The sequence below is a fragment of the Dromiciops gliroides genome, chromosome 5, assembly GCF_019393635.1.
Source record: "Dromiciops gliroides isolate mDroGli1 chromosome 5, mDroGli1.pri, whole genome shotgun sequence".
Classification (NCBI taxonomy): Eukaryota; Metazoa; Chordata; class Mammalia; order Microbiotheria; family Microbiotheriidae; genus Dromiciops; species Dromiciops gliroides.
In genome coordinates this window covers 164692401-164708971 of record NC_057865.1, presented here as the reverse complement: position 1 = coordinate 164708971, position 16571 = coordinate 164692401, and positions in this window count along the sequence as shown.

Here is a 16571-nt window from a genome sequence, read left to right as displayed (position 1 = left end):
GTCAGACCATTATTTTAGGAATATCAGTTTGACAAAGGTATGAACAACTGCAAGAAGGGATGAGTAGAGAAAAGGGGACATAGAGAGAAAGAATGAATAAATGAAAAAAGCATTTACTGAGTACTTCCCATGTGCCAGACACTGTGCTTGTTGAGAATACAAATATAAAAAGCAAAGATGGTTGCTGCTGTCCAGGAGTTTATATTATAATAGGGAGATGACATATAATTTGGGGAGTGGTAGCCAGGGAAGGAGCAAAACAAGAGCCTAGATACCATATTTCAAAACAAAACTGTCCAAATCTCTTAGAATCAGAGGACAAAGCATAAATTGAAAGAATCTCCTAGTTATCTCCTGAAAAAAACCTAAAACTAAAAACTCACAGGAACGTTATAGACAAAATCCAGAGCTTCCTGATCAAAGAAAAAAAATATGCAAAGAAGCAAGCAAGAAAGAAAGAATTTAAGGACCATGGAGCCACAGTCAGGATCACTCACAATTTATCAACCATAACTATAAAGAAGCAAAGGGATTAGAATATGGTAAGCAAAAGATATAGGCTTATTGCCAAAAATAACTTACCCAGCAAAACTGAATATAATCTTTCTGTGGAAAAAAACCAAATGGAATTTTAATTAAATAGAGAATATCCAAGCATTCCTGATAAAAAGATAAGGATTGTGTAGAAACTTTGAAGTTCAAACGTGGGAGATAAGAGAAACATAAAAACAATGATAAAGAAGTAGATAAGAAGAAATTGCTTAAATTCTAATATGGGAGATAACAAGTATCCCCACTGAACCCTATCATCATCAGAAATCAATGATACACAAGGCCTGGGAGTGATCTTGTTATGTCTTAATGATTTAAAAGAAGAATAGAAATAGAGGAAGGGAGTAGACAAGGAAGGGAAAAGAAGAAGGTTAGGAAAAAATATCTCACATAATCAGGATGTGCAAGTAGACATTTATTTTTAAAAAGGAGAAGAGGGCAGGGGGAAGCAAGTTACACTTGAATCTCACTCTCTTTTAAACTGATCAAAGAAAGGGAGAATATACATATCGAGTTGGGTACAAAAATCCATTTCACTTAACAGGGAAATAGGAGAGAAAGAGGAGGAGGAGAAATTAGAGGGGAGAGATTAAGGGAAAAACATTAGGTAAAGAATGGGAATCTGAGGCAGCTAGTTGGGCAGTGGATAAAGCACTGGCCCTGGATTCAGGAGGACCTGAGTTCAAATCTGACCTCAGACACTTGACATTTACCAGCTGTGTGACCCTGGACAAGTCACTTAACCCTCATAGCCCCGCAAAAAAAAAAAAAAAAAAGAATGGGAATCTGAGAGCATACACATAAATTGGGGAGTGGCTAAACAAATTATAATATATGGATGTGGTAGAATACTATAATACTGTAAGAAATGGTGAAGGGAATGGTTTCAGAAAAACCTGGGAGGACTTATATGAACCAATGGAAAGTAAAATTGAATAGAGAACAGGAGAACAATTTATACAGTAACAATAGTATGGTAAAGAAAAATGACTTTGAAAGCATTAGGAATTCTCATTAGGGCAATGACCAACAACAATTTTAGAGAACTAATGAAGAAACATACTACTCACTTCCTGAAACAGAGGTGAAAGACTCATAGTAAAGAATGAGACAAATTTTTTTTGGACATGGCCAATGCAAATATTTGTTTTGCTTTACCATATGTGTTTGTAGCAGGACTTTGGGTTGTTGTTTTTTTTATCCTCAATTGGGAGGGAGCTGAGGGTTTGAGATGAGAAATTTATATATATATATATAAATAATATATAATAATATAATAATTTATATGTGCACACACATACATATATACACATTTGTATATATTTATATATACACATACATATATACACATACACATAATTTTTATATATAATTTCTAGAAAGCAGTTGCTTGCCAGTTCCTAAGCCCTAGTCACTATTGAACAGATGATACAGGGTCATACCATCACCCTTTGTTAAGATTTGTGATGTAAAATGATCCCTCTAACAAAAAAGGACAAGGAACAAAAGAATTATGTAGCTAAATAGAAGTGGTATATTCAAAATCATGCTTGTCTGGGGTCCCTCCAGTGTTAGTGCCCTTCACAAATGGGTAGCAAGTATTCCAGAATCTGAGGCCTCCATTCAAGGCCTTAGAACCCTTCCTTCTCCACTATTTCAATGGGTCTCCACCTATAAGGACCTGGCTCCTAAGGAACATCATTTTCCCTGGTTTACTGATAATTCCATCCACTATAAGAGAGGCATATACAACTGGAGTTCTGGAACTTGAAGTGTTAAGTCTTCCAGGGCATAGTCTCTGGTCTGTTTAACAAGGCAGCTGGAGAGAAGAAAATGCTGACCCCACCCCCCCCATTGCCTCAAATCTGTGGTAGCTTTCTGGGACCCTGTGTGTGAAGGACCCCAGACATTATACATGTTATGAATTGTTCTTCCAAATCCAAATGATCTGTGAACCTGGGCAAGTCACTTAGCTTCTATGTCTCAGTTTCCTCTTCTGTAAGATGAGGGTAATAATACCACTCACCTTCTAGGGTTGTGAGGGTGAAATGAGAGAATATTTGTAAAGTAATTTGCAAACCTTAACGTGCTCCATAAATAGTAGTGGTGGTGGTAGTAATAGTAGTAGTAGTAGTAGTAGTAGTAGTAGTAGTAGTAGTAGTAGTAGTAGAGATAATTGTTTATCTCTGATGTATGACTAGTTTACAATTAAAGGGACTCTAAGCTAAAATGTGTTTTCACTTAAATCTACATGGGGTTTTATATCATGGATTTTTTTGGGGGGGGGCAATGAGGGTAAAGTGACTTGCCCAGAGTCACACAGCTAGTGTCAAGTGTCTGAGGCTGAATTTGAAGTCAGGTCCTCTGAATCCAGAGCTTGTACTTTATCCTATATCATGGATTTCTACTTGGGTAACACAGATCTAATCAAAGTCACAGGTTATTTTTTTAAGGAACTTAGATGATTTAAAAATCACATGAAGACATCTTTATTAGTTATTATACTGAATAAATTAATTTACTTTCCTCTCAGACCCAACAATAAATTCCAATTTTATTGCTTCCATAACCATAGAAAAGGAGCATCAATGCAATTATTATAAGAATCAACATTTCTAATTAAGAAACTATCTCTTTGAGCACCTAGTAGCTTTTAATTTATTTTTTGGTGTGTCCATTTTATTTTTTTACCTTATTTAGAATTTTATTTTCCCCTAAGTACATGTAAAAACAATTTTTAACATTGATTTTTAAAACTTTGAATTCCAAATTCTCTCCCTTCCTCTCCCACTCTTTGACAAGGCAAGAAATTCGATATGGGTTATACATGTGTAGTCATGCAAAATATTTCCATATTAGTCATGCTGTAAACGAAAATAGACCAAAGAAACCTCAAGAAAAATAAAGTAAAAAAAAAATCTTCAATCTGTATTGACACCATCAGTTTTTTTCTCTGTGGATGTATAGCATTTTTCATCATAAGTCCTTCAGAGTTGTCTTGGATCATTTGTACTGCTGAAAATAGCTGTCATTCACAACTGATTATCTTACAATACTGCTGTTACTTTGTACACAGTACATTTCACTTTGCATCAGCTCATGTAAGTCTTTCCAGGTTTTTCTGAGAGCATCTTGCTCATAATTTCTTATGGCACAATAGTATTCCATCATAATCCCATCCCACAATTTGTTCAGCCATTCCCCAATTGATGGGGATCCCCTCAATTTCCAATTCTTTGGCACCAGAAAAGAACTTTTATAAATATTTGTATATATAGGTCCTTTTCCTTTTCCTTTTGTCTTTTATATCTTTCTGGATACGGACCTAGTATGGTATTGCTGGATCAAAGAGTATGCATAAGGGGGCAGCTAGGCGGCACAGTAGATTCAAGTGGATTCACACTGTCCCTGGATTCAAGAAGACCTGAGTTCAAATCCAGCCTCAGCCACTTGACACTTACTAGCTGTGTGACCCTGGGCAAGTCACTTAACCCCAATTGCTTCACCAAAAAAAAAATGCAAATGTTAAGGGGCGGCTAGGTGGTGCAGTAGATAAAGCACCAGCCCTGGATTCAGGAGTACCTGAGTTCAAATCCGGCCTCAGACACTTGACACTAGCTGTGTGACCCTGAGCAAGTCACTTAACTCCCATTGCCCTGCAAAAAACAAACAAAAAAAAGAGTATGCATGGTTTGGGCATAGAATCAAATTGCTTTAGAGGTTGAATCAGTTCATAACTCCACCAACACTGCATTAATATCTCATTTTTCCCACATCCCCTCCAATATTTGTCATTTTCCTCTTCTATTATATTAGTCAATCTAAGAGTTATGAGGTAGAACCCCAGAATTGTTTTGATTTGCATCTCTCCCATCAATAATGAGCTAGAGCATTTAAAAAATATGGCTATATATAGCTTTGATTACTTCATCTGAAAACTGTTCGTATGTTTTGATCATTTATCAATTGGCTAATGGTTCTTATTTTTTCTAAATTTGGCTCAGTTCTATTTATGTTTGACAAATGAGGCCTTAATCAGAGAAACTTGCTTCAAAATTTTTTTTGCTAATTGTATTTCCTTCCATCCTATTCCCTCCCACCCCTCCCTACGTATCCTATTCTCTCTCTCCTTTCACCCTGTCCCTTCTTAAAAGTGTTTTGTTTCTAATTACCCCCTCCCCCAATCTACCCTCCTTTCTATCACCAACCCCACCCCTCTTATCCCCTTCCCCTCCTAATTTCCCGCAGGGTAAGATTTCTATATCCAATTGAGTGTGTATGTTATTCCCTCTTTGAGCCAATTCTAATGAAAGTAAGGCTCACTCACTCCTCCTCACATCCCCCATCTTCCCCTCCAGTTTTTCTCCAGCTTTTTCTTGCTTCTTTTATGTGAGATACTTTACTCCATTCCACCTCTCCCTTTCCCTTTCTCTTTCTCCCTGTGCATTCTTTTCTCAACCCTTATGTTTTGGGGTTTTTTTGGATATCATCCCTTCATATTCAACTCACACCTGTGCCCTTTGTTTATATATACTCCTTCCAACTGCCCTAATAATAAGAAGGTTCTTATGAGTTACAAGTATCATCTCTACATGTAGGAATATAAATATTTTAACCTTTTTTAATCCCTTATGATTTCCTTTTCCTGTTTACCTTTTTATGCTTTTCTTGAGTCTTGTTTGAAATTCAAATTTTCTATTCAGCTCTGGTCTTTTAATCAAGAATGCCTAAAAGTCCTCTTTTTCATTGAATGCCCATTTCCCCCCTCAAGGATTATACTCAGGGGCAGCTAGATGGCACAGTGGATAAAGCATTGGCCCTGGATTCAGTAGGACCCGAGTTCAAATCTGGCCTCAGACACTTGACACTTACTAGCTGTGTGACCCTGGGCAAGTCCCTTAAACATCATTGCCCCACCAAAAGAAAAGAAAAGAAAAGAAAAGAAAAGAAAAGAAAAGAAAAGAAAAGAAAAGAAAAGAAAAGAAAAGAAAAGAAAAGGATTATACTCACTTTTCCTGGGTAACTGATTCTTGGTTGTAATTCCAGTTCTTGTGTCCTCCAGAATATCATATTCCAAGCCATCTAATCCTTTAATGTAGAAGCTGCTAAATCTTGTGTGATCCTGACTGTGACTCCATGGTACTTTATTTGTTTCTTTCTGGCTACTTGCCATATTTTCTCCTTAACCAGGGAGTTCTGGAATTTGGCTATAATGTTCCTGGGAGTTTTCACTTTGGGATCTCTTTCAGGAGGTGATTGGTGGATTCTTTCAATTTATGTTTTGACTTCTGGTTCTAGAATATCAGGCCAGTTTTCCTTAATGATTTCTTGAAGAATTATGTCCAGGCTCTTTTTTTGATCATGACTTTCAGATAGTCCAATCATTTTCAAATAATCTCTCCTGGATCTATTTTCCAGGTCAGTTGTTTTTCCAATGAGATATTTCACATTGTACTCTATTTTTTCATTCTTTTGGTTTTGTTTGATTGTTTCTTGATTTCTCACAATGTCATGAGCTTCTATTTGTTCAATTCTAATTTTTAAGAAATTGTTTTCTTCAGTGAGGTTTTGTACCTCCTTTTCCATTTGGCCAATTTTAAGGAGTTGTTTTTTTTCCCAGTGAATTTTTGTTCCTCTTTTTCCATTTGGCTAATCCTGCTTTTCAAGGCATTATTCTCTTCATTAGCTTTTTGTACCTCTTTTACCATTTGACCTAGTCTGTTTTTTAAGGTGATATTTTCCTCAGTATTTTTTTGTGTCTCCTTTACCAAGCTGTTGACTCTTTTTTCATGACTTTCTTGCATCATTCTCATTTCTTTTCTCAATTTTTCTTCTACCTCTCTTATTTTCAGAGTCTTTTTGAGCCCTTCTATGGCCGAAGACCAATTCATATTTTTCTTGGAAGCTTTGGATGTAGGAGTTTTGACTTTGTTATCATCTTCTGAGAGTGTGTTTTGATCTTCCTTCTCATCATAGTAACTTTCTATAGTCAGAATTTTTTCTGTTATTAGCTCATTTTCCCAGTCTATTTCTTGAATTTTAACTGTTTGTTAAAGTTGGGCTCTGCTTCTAGGGAGGAGGTGGCACTGCCCCAGGCTTCAGGGGTTTTGTGCAGCTGTTTTCATAGATACTTCTAGGGAACCTGTAGGTTTTCAGTTCTTCAGAGGTGGTATGATCTAAGGAGAAATATGTCTACAACTCTCCTGGCCTGTTCTCTGGTCTGTGGGACACCACAAGTACTCTTTTATGCCCTGAAACTGTGAGGAGGGTCCCCACTCCACTGTGACCATAAGCTCTGGTGTGCTAATACTCCTTCTTGCCCTGGGCCTCTCCCAGGACTGTGACCTGGATCCAAGTATGGGCAAAGCAACAGAGTCCTGCCTCAATGCTAACAAAGAGACCCTTATCATCTCCTTCTGACCAGTTTTTTGATCCCCTTACCATCTGTGGGTTGAGATCCAGAAGCAGCTTCTGCAGCTGCTGGTTCAGTGGTTCCCAAGGACTGCTCCTTGTTTGCTTGTATGCATTGGCCTGTGCTGGACTGTGTTCCACTCTCATCTCAGTACAACAGAACTTTCCTGATGACATTCTAAGTTGTCTTTGGCTGGAAAATTATCTCACTCAGTCCTTTTGTGGGTTCTGCTGCTCCAGGAATTGTCTTATGGCATTATTTAAGGATATTTGGAAGGACTTTGGGGAGAGCTCAGGTGGGTCTCTGCTTTTCCCCTGACATCTTGGCTCCACTAATTTATTTTTTTAAGATAGCCTTTTGAGAAATATTTAAAAGTTTGAGTCTTTTTTCCTTTAAAGAGCTATACTAATGACTTGCAGAATTTCTGAAAATAACACCAAACTTTGATTTTCAAATCATCTAATGATCAACAATTCTTTGAATTTCTTAGAAATTCAAGAAAATAAACATCATGTAGTCACAATTATACAGTCAAGGAAATTCTGATTAATTTTTAAGCTAAGAAAAAATTTAGATAAATTGTTCATAAATATTGTACACACTGACTCACAGGGAGTATCACAGAATCTCTGAGTTGGGAGAGACTTGAAAGAGTGTCTGGGTTCCCTGCTGAGTGATCATCAGCCATTTCTTGAAGACATCTAGTGAGGAAAAACATACCCAATCCTGATACAGTTCATTCCACTTTGAGATAATTCTAATGGTTAATGTACTTTTCCTTACATCAAACCTAAATGAATGTCTTTGCAGTGTCAACACTAAAGTTCTGACCTTTAAAGGCTATGTAGAACGAGCCTGAAAAAAATAGCAAGCATTTATATATCACTTTAAGGTTTGCAAAGCATTTTGGGCAGCTAGGTGGCACAGTGGATAGAGTACTGGCCCTGAAGTTGGGAGGATCTGAGTTCAAATCTCATATATATATATATATATACACACACATATATATACATATACAGATATACATATACATATACACATATATATACATATACATATACATACATACATACATACATACACACACACACACACACACACACATATATATATATATATATATATATATATATATACACACACACACACTGGACCTAGATGGCTCTGGAGGAGAAAGTGAAACTGGTGACTTTGCACAGTCCTTCCTCAGTTAAATCTAATTCAGTGCGAGTTATGACATTAGTCATGGTCTTCTTCAAGAATGAAGGACAAATAACTGCAAAGCATCTTACATCCATACTTTACATCATTTAATCCTCACAACAATGCTGTGAGGAGGTAGGTAGTATGCCCATTTTAGAGATGAGGAAACTGAGGCTGAAGGAGGATAAGTGATTGGCCAAAGGTTCCACAGCTGGGTCTGAAGGGGCCCAAAAGGACTCCTAGGGAAGGGGGACCTTTGGACTCTGATAGGGAATGGACAATGGCTTGGAAAATGTTGTAGGGTGGAGTGAGACGGGGAGAGTTCCTGATTTTTGAGCACATTTCCTTCCATATGGCCAAAATGTCCCTGTGCCAAAGAGAGAAATCTGCAGTTGGGCTCCCTTTTTGACACTGAATTAGAGTTAGATGCTTCTTGCAAAGACAGCGGAACTCTGAAATAGGCTTCATTGCTGTATCACTGGCCACTGGCTAGGATACAGCAAGCTGAAAGATGTAGAAGCAGATCAGTGGTATCTGCTAGAGAACTGCAGGCAGAACGGCTCCTCCTACAGGACAGTGGAGAAACTGCAATACCAGCTGGCAATTGGAAAGGGTGACCCCTACCATCTGCTGGAAATTAAGTAAAACTATAGGTAGTACAAAGAATGATGCAGCCTGAGGAACTATGGGTGGGGGGAGTCCTAAACAAAAACAGAGCATCCTGCTGGTCCACAGGATAAGAAACACATAATGAGGAGTGATCTGCTGGAAATCCTACCCTGGGCATGCCTACACCCGCTATAACAGCTTCTCAGATAAGATTGCTTATGGGAACAGGCTGTCATAATTTTCCATGAGTTCTGTAGTGAACCCCACTTGCTTTTGCAAAAAAAAAATCACCTGAAAATAAGCTTGTTTGGTCTTTGAGCCTTGTGAGCCATGTATTTCCATGAAGAGTTGGTGACAATACACCAGGACACTATCTGACAATGAAGTTTCCAGATTGTCTGGGTAAGGACAAAAAGCTAGAGGAAAATTTCCTGAGGTGTACCTGGACCCTTTGTGCACAATGAGAAATTTTGATAGAACGATCATGCGGGTATTAGCTGGCTTAGTGGATAGAGGGGCAGGCCTGAAGTCAGGAAGACTCGAGTTCAAATCTAGTCTCAGTCACTTGGTAGCTGTGTGACCCTGGGCATGTCACTTAGCTCTGTCTGCTTCAGTTTCCTCATCTATAAAATAGAAATAATAATAGCATCTAGCTTCCGGGGTTGTTGTGAAGATCAAATGAATTAATAATTATAAAGTGCTTAGCCACAGTGCCTGGTACATAGTAAGTGCTAAATAAATGTTAATCATTATTTATTATTATTGTTATTTTGTGAGTGAATCCCACCTTTACTTCTCCAATTTGATTGATTTATCTCCTGAGCTCCAACGGCCTGCTGGACATTGACACTTGGATATGTGTGTGTGTGTGTGTGTGTGTGTATCACAATCACTACTATAAATTGTTTCTCATCCACATTTCCCTCTTTCTGTTAATGATACTATCATTCTTCTGGTCCCCAACTTCGAAATCTTCAAGTTATCTTTTACTTCTCCCTAAACCTGGGACTAGAGATTGATGGAGCAAAGGTGATCAGAGGCTCAGAACTCATGCAGAACAACTCGTACCTGACCAGGAACTCTCTCTATGACATTCCTGACAAGTGGTCATCCAATTGCTACTTGAATATTTATACTGATAGAGAACTCATGACCTTTGGGGCAGCCCATTTTGGATAACTCTAATTGTTCACAAGTTTTTCTTTATATTAAGCCTAAATCTGTCTGTCCACAACTTCCATCTACTGTTTCTGGTTCTGTCCTTCAGAGCCAAGCACAAGACTAAGCACAAATCTAATCCATCTTCCACATGAAAACCTTTCATTTACTTGAAGACAAATAACATGCCCCCTTAAGTCTTTTCTTTTCCAGGCTAAACATACCCCATTCTTAAATGCCATGATTTCAAGCCTTCACATTTTTATGGTCATTCTTTGCTGGAGATACTCAAATTTATCAACAGTCTACCCAAAACGTGGTACCCCAAAGTTCAAGGTGATACTCCAGACATTGCCTGATAGGGGTAGACTTCAGCAACACTAGTACCTCACTCATTCAGGATACTATTCCTCTATTAATATATAGCCTAAGAACAAACTGACTTTTTTCATTGCCATGTCACACTTTTCAGTGTACTTTCAGTGCATTAATATCCTCAGCTCTTTTTCAGATGAACTCTTGTTTCTGTATGTTTTTCCAATTCTGTATTTATATATTAGCACTTTCTCCCTCTTGAATTCCCATTGTATCACTTCACACATACTTATATATGAATATTTGGGAATACCCTAGTATATGCTCCTTAAGGGCTGGGCTATTTTGTTGTTGTTTTTCAAATTCCCAGTGTTCAACATAAGACATTACACATTGAAAAAATGTTGAACAGCAAAGGATCAATGTCATACTTCAGGAATTCCTATTAAGACTTCCCTTCAGGTCACTATGGATATATAGCATCATTCATGCAGTTCTAAATCCACCTAACTGTACTATCATCTATCCTTTATATATATTTTTGTTTGCAAGAATAGCATGGAGAGGACAGCTAGGTGGTACAGTGGATAAAGCCCTGGCCCTGGATTCATGAGGACCTGAGTTCAAATCCAGCCTTAGACACTTGAGACTTACTAGCTGTGTGACCCTGGGCAAGTCACTTAACCCCCATTGCCCCACAAAAAAAAAGAAAGAAAAGCATGGAGACACTTCACTTTGTCTAACGTTTTGCTGAAATCCTGGTATTTTACATATTCATCAATCTCCACAATTAGCAGCCTAAAAATTAACCTTCTGTTGAAGAAGGAAATAAAAGTATTCTCCTATAATTTCTTCCTGATGAAGCCATGTTAGATCCATTTCTAAACACTCCAAATCTCTTTAATAATATTTTCTTAGATTTTGTCAGAAATGGAAACCAAGGACAGAGGCCTATGATATGAGGGCTCCATCCTCTTCTTTTTTGAAAATCAGGACATTTGACATTCTTCAGACTTTTGATCATAGAAAGCTTAGAGATGATTTACTCTATCCCTTTCATCCTACAGAGGAGAAAACTGAGTTGAGAAAGATTAAATGGCTTTATGCATCAGGTAGACAAAGTATTAGGTTCTGGGAATTTAAAAACAAAAGTGAAAGTCAGCTCTTTCTCTCAAAATTGCTTATAATCTCATAAAACAGACAATACGCACAGAGGTTGTCCCAAAAGTTTCAGTGCAGTTTTATGCTTTAATAACTTCCAAGATATAAGTGCTACAAACTTACAAAAACATTTTTTTAAGTTTAATTATTTACATTTATTTTGTCCATAGTTTTGTGAATTTTGAATAATACTTAATGACTAGAGGTAGTGATGAGACCTGAACTAGAATGGTTACCATGAGAGTTTTCAATGAGAAAGATATTGTGGAGGTAGAAATGACAAGATTTGCAACTCTTTAGATATGTGGGGTAAAAGAGGATGAGGAGTGTAGCATGACACTGAGGCTGTGAACCTGGGTAGGATTTCTGTTACAGAGATAGTAGGAAGCAGACTGCTTTCCCCGACAGACCACCATGCTGTTCATAAGTATGGGACTTCTAGTACCTTCCACGAATTTTGCAAGTGACCTGAACTCTTTGAGGGCAGCTAGGTGCTTTTTTCCTTTCTCCTGATTTATCTTGAGTAATAACTCTGAATTAACTCTTTTTCTTCTATCTTTCCCAGTACAGAGATCATTCTAATTCCTGTAGGAAGTAGAAATAAAATAGTGACTCTTCCTTTCCCCTGTCATTTATTATTAACATTCCATCCCCTCTCAGTAGCAATTCTATCCTTTGACAATCTCTTCCCTTAACATAGCTGTTTTTAAAAATCCCTTTTCGGCTATAAAACTGTACATATCCTTTGACCCAACAATACCACTATTAGGTCTTTTTCCCAAAGAGATCATAAAAAAGGGGAAAGGACCCACATGTACAAAAATATTTATAGCTGCTCTTTTTGTGGTGGCAAGGAATTGGAAATTGAGGGGATGCCGATCAATTGGAGAATGGCTGGACAAGTTGTGGTATATGAATGTAATGGAATAATACTGTGCTGTAAGAAATAATGTGCAGGAGGATTTCAGAGAAACCTGGAAGGACTTACATGAACTGATGCTGAATGAGATGATCAGAACCAGGAGGACACGGTATCAACAACATTGTGTTTTGATCAACTGTGATAGACTTGACTCTTCTCAGCAATACAATGGTCCAAGATAGTTCCAAAGGATTCATGATGGAAAATGCTCTCCAAATCCAGAAAAAAGAACTGTGGAATCTAGATGCAGATTGAACCTTACTATTTCTACTTTTTTGTTTATTCTCTTTTGTTCTTATTCTTCTTTCACGGCATGACTAATGCAGAAATATGTTTAATGTGATTGTACATATATAAGCTATATCAGATTGCTTGCTGTGTTGGGGAGGGGAGACGGGAGAGGAGGGAGGGAGAAAAATTTGGAACTAGAAATTTTATAAAAACAAATGTTGAAAATTATCTCTACATGTAACTAGAAAATAATAAAATACTTTTATGATTAAAAGAAGTGAATGCTACCAAATATATAAGGAACAATTAATCCCAATATTATATAAACTGTTTGAAAAAAACCCTTTTCATAGTCAACCACAGACTATTCTGAATTTCAGGATTATTAACTATTCTCATACTCAAATGCCACATGTATTAAATTTTAATTACCTACCCTTCAATATTCTAAACATCTTTTTTAAAAATCTAGGGGCAGCTAGGTGGCGCAGTGGATAGAGCACCAGCCCTGGAGTCAGGAGTACCTGAGTTCAAATCCGGCCTCAGACACTTAACACTTACTAGCTGTGTGACCCTGGGCAAGTCACTTAACCCCAATTGCCTCACCAAAAAAAAAAAAAGGTAAAAAAATCTAAATCAGGTAATAAATTCTCTGTACATTCATATGAGTCTGTACATAGAATTCTCTTTTCATTCTCATGAAAATTATTTGTATCATCAGAATTTCATTCCTGAGAGCTACTTCCACAGTAGAATTTTAGGCAATGAAATACTCTATATCCTTTCTCTTGAACTCTGAAATCAGCTCTCCCCAAATCTAGGGAGCACATTGAACTATGCCCAGCTTTTCTATTTTCTGTCACAAACTCTAAGAAAAAATGATCACTACCTCTCAAGGTTCCCATCATTTCTACTTTAGCAACAAGTTCCCCCTTTTATTGGTTAGAATAACAGTTCCCCTCTTTGCTTTCTTGACTTTTATTGTTTTGTTTTTTTTGTTTTTTTTTTTAGTGAGGCAATTGGGGTTAAGTGACTTGCCCAGAGTCACACAGCTAGTAAGTGTTAAGTGTCTGAGGCTGGACTTGAACTCAGGTACTCCTGACTCCAGGGCCGGTGCTCTATCCACTGCGCCACCTAGCTGCCCCGCTTTCTTGACTTTTAAACAAATGAAATTATTACTTAGGTAAGAATTTATCAGCTACACTGATTTTGACAGAGAATGTAGCAGATGTCTGGGTAGTTGAAATTTCCCATCAATACTATGTCATCGTTCTGAGCTGAGTTTGTAATCACTTTCCCAAACTCAGCATTTTATGACAATGCCTAAGCCTATATCAGATTGCTTTCTGTCTTGGGGAGGGGGGTGGGGGAGAGAAGGGAGGGAGAAAATTTGGAACTAAAAATATTATAAAAACAAATGTTGAAAACTATCTTTACATATAACTGGAAAATAATAAAATACTTTTATGACAATGCCTATCCTGGCCTCAACTTCCTAAAGGCCAAGTGTATTACATTTCACACCTCTCCCAGGGTTCTCTGCTACCCTTAAGGGGGCTTGGAGGTATTGATGCTATTGACGCAAGCCCTGACTGATTTTATACTTCTTCAATATCAGGAGTCACCTGCATCTCAGTTCCATTCAATAGCTAAAAGATTAGCGATTATAAAGAAATATTTAGGGGGCAGCTAGGTGGCCCAGTGGATAGAGCACCGACCCTGGAGTCAGGAGTACCTGAGTGCAAATCTGGCCTCAGACACTTAACACTTACTAGCTGTGTGACCCTGGGCAAGTCACTTAACCCCAATTGCCTCAAAAAAAAAAAAAAGAAATATTTACTTCAAAGGTATACCAAAAACAAACATACAAATCCCTTCCAAAACCTGGGGGACATGATAATCCCTCTTACACTGCCTTAGTATCTGGAAGAGGTTGGGGATTAGGTTCATGGTTTAACTCAATTCCTATATAATATGGTCTCGTCAAATAGGCTTGCAATGTGGCATCCTAGCTTCTCAAAGCTTACCTGTGGCCTGAAATCCTGACTCTAAAGTAGCCATGGCTCAGGCACCTGGGAGCAGAGACTCTACCACTTGTGCCTAGAACTGAAAACAACAAACATGCCGAAGCTCTAAGCCTGATTCTCCGGGCTACAGAAGCCAAAAGGCTGAGAGGGTGGAGAAGTAAAGCTCCCCCCATTCCTAGCTTCATAGCTTAGTTTAGGGGCCCCATACTATGGCTAAATAAGACCTTTACCCTCTGTACACTGCCAGAAAAAGATATTGTCCCAGTCTGGTTGTTTTAAGCCTGTGCAGCTAATGGAAAGAAGCTCCTTCTGTCCACAGGGTAGAGAATGCAAGATGTCTTTTTCAAGAAGGAGGACCTTGCTGTGTCCCACATCAGTACCTCTATCTTAGGTGATATGGACAAGCACAGCCACGCTCCATTACATTCCATTGCCTCCTTGTGGTTGGTAGTCTTGGTATATATTCCCAACACAAAATCCCTCAAGTTTTTGATTCTCACCTAAGCACTCTCCATTCAGCCTCTTTCTTCCCTTTCCTCACATGAGTATTCTAAGCTTACAGTAATAGTCTACCATCCCTTATTTTTTAGCTCGGATAATGTATATTATTCCACAGTCATATTCCATCCAGTTATGGTACCATCCCTCAAAGCCTCAGTTAGACTTAAGATGTTGAACTTCTCTCCACACATTACTATTTACCTCTATAGCCTAGTACTAACCTGACAAATCGTGCAAAGTGAACACCAGTGAACTCTGCTAAGAATGAACAATCCTGGATATCATGTGGCCTTGATTCCTGACTAAGAGGAAGGCTCTGGGACAGGTCAGATTCTTGGGGCTTGTTCCATGAACAGGGAAATGGTTGTGGTTATCACATAAGAGATAGCATTATTTTTTCCCATGCTGCGAAAAAGAGACTCACAAGATTTAAGTTGCCTTGGAGGGAGAGGGGCGTTTCTCCTTCTGCTTTTGGCATTTAGGAAGTTCTTTTAACTGGTCTGGAGAGAGAGAGGAGTAGGAGGATGACCTGAGCCAGCTAGGCTTGAGTTCCACTTTTTACTTTTTTTTTTTTTTTTTTGGCGGGGTAATGGGGGTTAAGTGACTTGCCGAGGGTCACAAATCTAGTGTCAAGTGTCTGAGGCCGAATTTGAACTCAGGTACTCCTGAATCCAGGGCCGGTGCTTTATCTACTGCGCCACCTAGCTGCCCCCTTGAGTTCCACTTTTAGCTTGCAGAGCTGGCTGGAGCGGTGTCCATTATGCTGAGGAGACTGAGCTCTATAGTCTGCTACGGAAATGTTGGCCAAAAGGACAATCCAGGGTTTAAACCATGGGGATGCCACTTAGGGTTAGGACAAGTGACATTAGCTAGATGATTTTACCCAGATGGAAGAGATGATGACTCTCTTCCCTCTTCTTTCCTTTTCCCTCACCAGGACAGTTTCTGTTTAAAAAAAAAAAGTTACACTCTGCTTTAATTAGTACAAAAACCAGGTTTCTCCATGTAAAGATAAAATTAATCTTAATTGGTCTTGAGTTTTTAATTGAGTACAGAGATTATAAATAGGAGGGGAAGGAGAGAATAGCAGTACCTAGTTTAAATACACAAGACTTTAAATATAGGTCAGGGACTAATACCATTCTAGAAATCTAAAATTACTTTGGTCTGAGGACTCATACTTCATGATTTTATCAATAATCTCTATTTTCTTAAATTCCCCCAAATATCAGAGAAAGAGAATCCATGTAAACCTGAGGATCATTATTTTATTTTGCTTCTAGGCTAATCAATTCATTGTTGTAGCCAGGTGTGACTAATCCATGAAGGTGTCTTAGACAAGAATGTCCAACCTCAGTGGGAAAGGAATGGAAAGGTGGAAATGGTGACCAACCTGGTTAGACTAGAGGATGCAAGTGTGGTGTGGGAGGAATCAAACCCTCCCCTAACTAGAAAGTAGTAGGGAAAATTCTACTCTGCC